Source organism: Arachis stenosperma, chromosome 6, assembly GCF_014773155.1.
Source record: "Arachis stenosperma cultivar V10309 chromosome 6, arast.V10309.gnm1.PFL2, whole genome shotgun sequence".
Taxonomy (NCBI): domain Eukaryota; kingdom Viridiplantae; phylum Streptophyta; class Magnoliopsida; order Fabales; family Fabaceae; genus Arachis; species Arachis stenosperma.
Window position 1 is genome coordinate 124,929,964 of NC_080382.1, and position 8,895 is coordinate 124,938,858.

General features: G+C 34.7%; 1 non-coding gene and 1 pseudogene across 1 annotated transcript; both read right to left on the reverse strand.

Annotated features, from left to right (window-relative positions):
* Nucleotides 1–1,664: 1,664 nt before the first annotated feature.
* LOC130934542 (probable tRNA N6-adenosine threonylcarbamoyltransferase, mitochondrial) lies at nucleotides 1,665–3,907 on the reverse strand (annotated as a pseudogene).
* A 4,320-nt stretch (nucleotides 3,908–8,227) lies between these two features.
* LOC130938490 (small nucleolar RNA R71) lies at nucleotides 8,228–8,331 on the reverse strand. The gene has a single exon (XR_009069653.1). It is a non-coding gene; the product is annotated as a small nucleolar RNA R71 (small nucleolar RNA).
* Nucleotides 8,332–8,895: the final 564 nt, after the last annotated feature.

An 8,895-nucleotide genomic window follows, 5' to 3' on the forward strand; every position in this document is an offset into this window, starting at 1 on the left:
TCTCAGAATAACACTTCAGGAGAATAATTTCAGTAATTTTATGGTAATGTATTTTATTTAGCAAAATATAGAATTTTTATAACGAAATTCTGCCAACCCTTGCATAGATTTGGTTATAGAACCATTGATACGTGAACGAATAAAAAGTATTTATTTATGCATTATATTGAAAGAAGAAAAAATATTTTTGTATCTCAAAACTATAACATCATATTTACAGGTACAATATTAATTTTTAAAAATTTTTTATTTTGATACACATATTGTGGATGATTAGAATTATAAGGTAGTACTGTTTTAGTATTTTTTTTTATAATATTACGGAATTACTAAGAACTAATTCATTACGAATTTAAATTCTGATTGACTAACAAATTAGTACATATATAAATTCAAACTTTGAAAATTTCGAGTAAGCGGATGATTTGATCGACTAAAATTGTTTAATTTGTAATATACTTTTATAGTTTTATAAATCAAACTAACCCATAAAAGCCAACGAACTATAACTCAAATGGCATAATTTCTTCATACTCACCTAGAGGTCGTGGGTTCGAATTTTTCTATTTTTGGAGAGAGAAAAAACCAGAAATTTTACTAATGGACGAAAAGTGTTAGACTGCTGGCCATTTGGCCCATATGAACTAAAATTGTTGGCCCTCAAATTTTTCTCAACATATAAACAACGGAACTTAAAAAATGAAAAATGTGAAAAATATACAATATATATCTGGATATTATAAAAAAAAAAACGTGTACCACCACAGCTTAGTGGATAGAATAATTACAAAACATTTTGTGCTATAACATTTACAAATTGCCTTAAGAATTCAAGCTATAATTTTTTCTTTTTTTCCCTTAAAAAAAATTAAAAATAGTAATAGGATCGCTCTAATTTAATATAATAAGCTCTCTTTTTAATTTTCACTTTCACCACCTTTTTTTACCCTATGATAACATTGCTGAATTTTTTTGGGACACTGGTATGATGCTAATTACCAGTGTCTCAAGAAAAGCATCAAACTTGACATATTATGTGTTTTAGTACATTTCAGCCCATCAAAAACAGTTTCTATTTTTGGAGAGAAAAAAAACCATAAAATTATTATACAAGAGATTTTAAAAAGAGGGGAGAAATTTTACTAATGGACGAAAAGTGTTAGACTGCTGGCCATTTGGCTCATATGAACTAAAATTGTTGGCCCTCAAATTTTTCTCAACATATAAACAACGGAACTTAAAAAATGAAAAATGTGAAAAATATACAATATATATCTGGATATTATAAAAAAAAACCTGTACCACCACAGCTTAGTGGATAGAATAATTACAAAACATTTTGTGCTATAACATTTACAAATTGCCTTAAGAATTCAAGCTATAATTTTTTCTTTTTTTTCCCTTAAAAAAAATTAAAAATAGTAATAGGATCGCTCTAATTTAATATAATAAGCTCTCTTTTTAATTTTCACTTTCACCACCTTTTTTTACCCTATGATAACATTGCTGAATTTTTTTGGGACACTGGTATGATGCTAATTACCAGTGTCTCAAGAAAAGCATCAAACTTGACATATTATGTGTTTTAGTACATTTCAGCCCATCAAAAACAGTGCAGCAGAGCTTCATGAAAAGGCTGAAGCAACATGGAAGTACATGCAATGTCACTGCTGTGATGATTCTTGAATTATAGATGTAAGAGATGGATGAAGACAAGCCCTTTTATTGAGCGTGCTTCACTTCTTCCATCAACATATTCTTTCCCTAGCAGCCACCTCGGCCGGATATCATAATGAAATGAATCACAGTTGAAAGAATCAGTGACTGATGAAACAAGCATAACATGTAGCAACATATGAAATTTCTGACACTATCAATGTTAACTTTTTACTATTACGTAATTAACATCTACGAGATTCATTTAAATACAGCTTAGATCCTCACATTTTCTTAGTAGGACAAAGAATGAATTAAACATAGAATATAATAAGATAAAGGCAGCAAAAGCAACTCAAATTTGCAATCCATGAGAGTAGATAAACGTATCACTCAAAAATGAATTCAACATTTTTTATGAGCTGGATTACAATAATCGATCATGTTGATTCTGTAAAATACTGTTAACTATAATATTTCTCCCAAATGAATTATAGCATCCAAATCCATTGAGTCATGATAGGAAAGCAAATTGTTTATATAAGAAAATGCACCACGAAGTTTTCTGGTTCTTCTGCAGGTGGAGGAGGGTCATATCTTCCATGCAAAAGTGCTCATCAATGCCAGTCCAAGCTACCATTACACCTGTTCAAGAAAAAACTTAAAATAAATAAATAAAAGCTATATTTCTTGCATTAACAAAAGATAACAACCTAATTTGGTTTTTTGAGAACTTTGACTACTTACAACTAATAGCAACTCAAAAGCTATATTATTACCATTGTTAGTACAAAGTCGGGGAGGAAGGCATACAAGTTGCAAGCCATTCTTCTTCACAACAATATCAAGATGAGATCGAACATAATGATTTGATGCAACACCACTAGAGATAACTTGCAATAGATGGCATAAAATAGAAAGTTATTTAGATTTTTCAATGTAAAATAAATAGAATAGGAAGGATTGATGTCATTTGAAAGAAAGAAACTACTCAGACTTCAAATAACCAGGTGTCTTATAGAAGCTTCTATCTTTAATGCCCATTGTATTGCACGTTCACACTTTTTTTCAAGATGTAACACTGTAATTCGCTGACCACATATAGAAATAAGACATCAATTAGACATAAATTAAAGATGATCAAGACAGAACAGATGCAGTGATTTCACCCAAGTCATTATCTAGACCTAATATAGATAAGTTTCGCATGCCATAACGTACAAAACCTACAAAAACATAACTAACCTGAAAAGCAGCAGCAATATCAGTCCAGGCCAATCGATCTTCCTTACTTGCAGAAGAAATAGGGATCTTGGCATCACTGCAAAAAATTTCATAGCCCATATCCTCATATGTATGTAATAATAAATTGAAAAATGTTTGCATAATTTATCGCTACTATACAAAAATACTTTTCACAACATGCAATCATTCTTTTATTATCTGATTACACGAAGCTAACACTAACAGAATGTGAAAATTAGTCTTTTATTTATTTATTTATTGATAAAAGAAGAATATTAGTAAGGCAGAGAAGAAATACACAAGTATATGGGAAAACAGGAGATCCTCCTTATAAGAGTAAAGCCAAACAAAAGTAAAACTATAAAGGAAACACATCAGAAACCAGTCACGTACTTAACTTCAAAGCAGAAATCTTTTATATAGTATGGCAAACAAATATAACAGAGCACATGCAATGATATAAAGGATAGATTATCCAGCTTCTACTAGGTTTATGAGTTATGACCTAGCTCCCCCATAATTTTTATAAATATAAAATATAACAAAAACAGCAGAAAATACTTACGTACATCTTTTTGGATTTGATTGCCAACCTTACTTGGATTTTAGACCAGTATAGGAGAAGTTGCAATCCTTGTGCTGCTTCATTAGAACCTAAAATAAAAATAAGAGTTAACTTAAAATCTCCACTAGAAGCATAACAACCACCATAGTCATGTCAGATGGAAAAATCAAGATGGGTGGGATATAATATTCTAAGAATACTTACTGAAAATCTTATTGATTTGGCATTTCCCTCTTTAGCAAGCTCCTCTATAGAAGGACCACCGCTTCTCCTCAAATTAAGTCCAAGTCATTTGGCTATCTTGTCATATGCTTCACCAATTGCATCATCTATTGTTGTTCCAAGTTATACATATTGCCCCAGATCATAAGCTAGAATGAGTAGATTATGTCCCCTTACAAAACAATATATTGCCATCATCATCATCAAAGATAGCCACATGTAATAGTCAGCAGTGACACCATCAAATCATATGTTTGTTATGAGTATGAATGGCTTAAAAATATTTTGTATTATTGATTATTCTAATTATAAAAGACATAAGAACATATCAAAACTTAAAAAAAAAAAGATGGAAAGAATAACCAAGATGTTAATATTGGATGTAAGCTAAATAAAAATTGAACTAAAAAAAATTGAAGAACTTTGTGAGGAAATTGAATAGATCAAAGAAAATACATGGTAAGCCTTAACCATGTCCTTAACCTCACGCATATAGTAATGAATTAATGATTATATGTTCATTGTATTTAGCAAAGCATTAGAGTTCTAAATAGAAAAAAAAATATTGCTTCAATAATAATAATTTCTTACCTTATTCATCTTCTAATTAGCAGTTATTTCACTATTGCTATCTCCCTGGAGATTATGCTATCAATTGATGAACTGTAATAATCTCAGCAAAAAGCAATGACAATGACTGTTTAGAAGTAGAAAGCTCGTGCAACACTTGCTGCATTCATGGTCTTGACGTTGGATTAGAATGCAAGCATGTTAATGCCAATGTTACTACATGAACTATAGCTTGAGTTTCTTTTTGACTTAATGATAAACGGATGTGTGTATCCAAGAGATCTTTTACCATTATGTTTTTGTTAGAAGAGTCATTGATGAGTGGATAATTTGTACGCTTTTTGGCATTGTTTTTAGTATGTTTTTAGTATATTTAGTTGAGTTTTTAATATATTTTAATTAGTTTTTAGTTAAAATTCACTTTTCTGGACTTTACTATGAGTTTGTGTGTTTTTCTGTGATTTCAGGTATTTTCTGGCTGAAATTGAGGGACCTGAGCAAAAATCTGATTCAGAGACTGAAAAGGACTGCAGATGCTGTTGGATTCTGACCTCCCTGCACTCGAAGTGGATTTTCTGGAGTTACAGAGGCCCAATTGGCGCGCTCTCAACGGCGTTGGAAAGTATACATCCTGGGCTTTCCAGCAATATATGATAGTCCATACTTTGCCCAAGATTTGATGGCCCAAACCGGCGTTCAAAGTCACCTTCAGAATTCCCAGCGTTAAACGCCGGAACTGGCACCAAAGTGGGAGTTAAACGCCCAAACTGGCACAAAAGCTGGTGTTTAACTCCAAGAAGAGTCTCTACATGAAAATGCTTCATTGCTCAGCCCAAGCACACACCAAGTGGGCCCGGAAGTGGATTTTTATGTCATTTACTCATCTTTGTAATTCTTAAGCTACTAGTTCCCTATAAATAGGACCTTTTACTATTGTATTTTCATCTTCGGATCATTTTTGATCTTAGGATCATCTTTGGACATCTAGTTCTTAGATCATTGGGAGGCTGGCCTCACGGCCATGCCTAGACCTTGTTCTTATGTATTTTCAATGGTGGAGTTTCTACACACCATAGATTAAGGTGTGGAGCTCTGCTGTACCTCGAGTATTAATGCAATTACTATTGTTCTTCTATTCAATTCAGCTTGTTCTTGTTCCAAGATATCACTTGTTCTTCAACTTGATGAATGTGATGATCCGTGACACTCATCATCATTCTCACCTATGAACGTGTGACTGACAACCACCTCCGTTCTACCTTAGATTGGGTGAATATCTCTTGGATTCCTGATACACGACGCATGGTTGATCGCCTGACAACCGAGCGCTCGCCTGACAACCGAGCCAGCCATTCCGTTAGATCAGAGTCTTCGTGGTATAGGCTAGAACTGATGGCGGCATTCAAGAGAATCCGGAAGGTCTAAACCTTGTCTGTGGTATTCTGAGTAGGATTCAATGATTGAATGACTGTGACGTGCTTCAAACTCGCGATTGTGGGGCGTTAGTGACAGACACAAAAGAATCACTGGATTCTATTCCGACATGATCGAGAACCGACAGCTGGATAGCCGTGCCGTGACAGGGTGCGTTGAACATTTCCACTGAGAGGATGGGAGGTAGCCACTGACAACGGTGAAACCCTTGCATAAGCTTGCCATGGAAAGGAGTAAGAAGGATTGGATAAAGACAGTAAGAAAGCAGAGAGACGGAAGGGACAAAGCATCTCCATTCGCTTATCTGAAGTTCTCACCAATGAATTGCATAAGTATCTCTATCTTTATCTTTATGTTTTATTCATCATCTATACCCATTTGAGTCTGCCTGACTGAGATTTACAAGGTGACCATAGCTTGCTTCATACCAACAATCTCCGTGGGATCGACCCTTACTCGCGTAAGGTTTATTACTTGGACGACCCAGTGCACTTGCTGGTTAGTTGTGCGAAGTTGTGTTTATGCCATGGTATTGAGCACCAAGTTTTTGGGGCCATTACTAGGGATTATTTGAGTTGTGAAAAGTAATGATCACAATTTCGCACACCAAGTTTTTGGCGCCATTGCCGGGGATTGTTTCGTGTATGGACAACTGACGGTTCATCTTGTTGCTTAGATTAGGTATTTTTTTTTTCAGAATTTCTTTAAGAATGAATTCTAGAGTTTCATGGTGATCTGTTGAAATCTGGCTGGCTGTGAAGCCATGTCTAATCTTATTGGACCGAGGTTTCAACTTATCATCACAAGAGCTTGTTGATCCATATCAATCTTGCTGTTGGAGCAATGATCTGCTGAGGCTTGGCTGGCCATTGGCCATGTCTAGTGTTTTGGACCGGAGCTTTCTTTGAAAGCTTGGCTGGCTGTGAAGCCATGTCTAATTCCTGGACCGGAGTCTTAGACTAGCATTGCACTGATTCCTGGAATTCTAATTAAGAATTCTGAAACCCTTATTTTCTTTTTTCATATAATTTTCGAAAAAGCACAAAAAAATTTACAAAATCATAAAAACAAAAAAATACTTTATGTTTCTTGTTTGAGTCTAGTGTCTTATTTTAAGTTTGGTGTCTTGCATGCATTGTTTATTTGATATTGGTTCTATTTCCAAGTCAATAATACAGAGAACTGAAGATTCAGTACATGCAGCAGAGGAATTATACAGAAAAAGCTGGGCGTTCAAAACGGCCAGTGAAGAAGGCAGACTGGCGTTTAAACGCCAGTTAGGGTGCCTGGCTGGGCGTTTAACGCCCAAAAGGGTAGTGCATTGGGCGTTAAACGCCAGAATGTGCACCATTCTGGGCGTTTAACGCCAGGATGGCATAAGAGGGAAGATTTTGTTTTTAATGCAGATTTTTTTCAAGTTTTCAAAATTTTTCAAAATCAAATCTTTTTCAAATCAAATCTTTTCAATCAAATCTTTTTCAAAATCAATTTCTTTCCCTTTTCAAAGATACTTGCTAACAATTAATGATTTGATTGAACATTTCAAGTATGTTGCCTTTTCTGTTGAGAAAGGTTTAATGTTTGAATTATATCTTTTCTTGTTAGGCAAGTCATTAATTTTTAAAATCAAATCTTTTCAAATTGTTTTTCAAATCATATCTTTTCAATCATATCTTTTTAAAACCATAACTTCTCAATCATATCTTCTTAATCATATCTTTTTCAAAATTAAGTTTTCAATCATATCTTCTTCAAAATCTTTTTCAAAATGATTTTAAATTTTTTTTATTTTCGAAAAAAAAAAACTCTTCCTCTCTTCTCACATCCTTCTATTTATGGAGTACTACTCCTCCTCAATGCACAATTCGAACTCTATCTCACTAAGTTCGAATTCTTCTACCTCTTCCTTCTATTTTTCTGTTCCTCTGACACCTCAAGGAATCTCTATACTGTGACATAGAGGATTCCACATTTTCTTGTTCTCTTCTCTTTCATATGAGCAGGAGCAAAGACAAAAGTATTCTTGTTGAGGCTGACCCTGAACCTGAAAGGACCTTGAAGCGAAAACTAAGAGAAGCTAAGGCACAACTCTCTGAGGACCTAACAGAAATCTTCAAGGAAGAAGAAACCATGGCCGCCGAAAACAACAACAATGCAAACAATGCAAGGAAGGTGCTGGATGACTTTACTGCACCTACTCCCGACTTCTATGGGAGAAGCATCTCTATCCCTGCCATTGGAGCAAACAACTTTGAGGTTAAGTCTCAATTAGTTTCTCTAATGCAACAGAATTGCAAGTTCCATGGACTTCCATTGGAAGATCCTCATCAGTTTTTAGCTGAATTCTTGCAAATCTGTGACACAGTCAAGACTAATGGGGTCGATCCTGAGGTCTACAGACTTATGCTATTCCCTTTTGCTGTAAGAGACAGAGCTAGAATATGGTTGGATTCACAACCCAAAGAAAGTCTGAACTCTTGGGAAAAGCTAGTCAATGCCTTCTTGGCAAAGTTCTTTCCACCTCAAAAATTGAGTAAGCTTAGAGTGGAAGTCCAAACCTTCAGACAGAAGGAAGGAGAATCCCTCTATGAAGCTTGGGAAAGATACAAACAATTGATCAGAAAATGTCCTTCTGACATGTTTTCTGAATGGAGCATCATAGGTATTTTCTATGATGGTCTGTCTGAACTGTCCAAGATGTCTTTGGATAGCTCTGCTGGAGGATCTCTTCATCTGAAGAAGACGCCTACAGAAGCTCAAGAACTAATTGAAATGGTTGCAAATAACCAATTCATGTACACTTCTGAAAGAAATCCTGTGAACAATGGGACAAATCAGAAGAAAGGAGTTCTTGAGATTGATACTCTGAAAGTCATACTAGCTCAGAACAAAATATTGACTCAGCAAGTCAATTCGATTTCTCAAAGTCTGTCTGGAATGCAAAATGCACCAGGCAGTACTAAGAATGCTTCATCTGAAGAAGAAGCTTATGATCCTGAGAACCCTTCAATGGAAGAGGTGAATTACATGGGAGAACCCTATGGAAACACCTATAATTCCTCATGGAGAAATCATCCAAATTTCTCATGGAAGGATCAACAGAGACCTCAACAAGGTTTCAACAACAATAATGGTAGAAGAAATGGGTTTAGCAATGGCAAGCCTTTTCCATCATCTTCTCAGCAACAGACAGAGAATTCTAA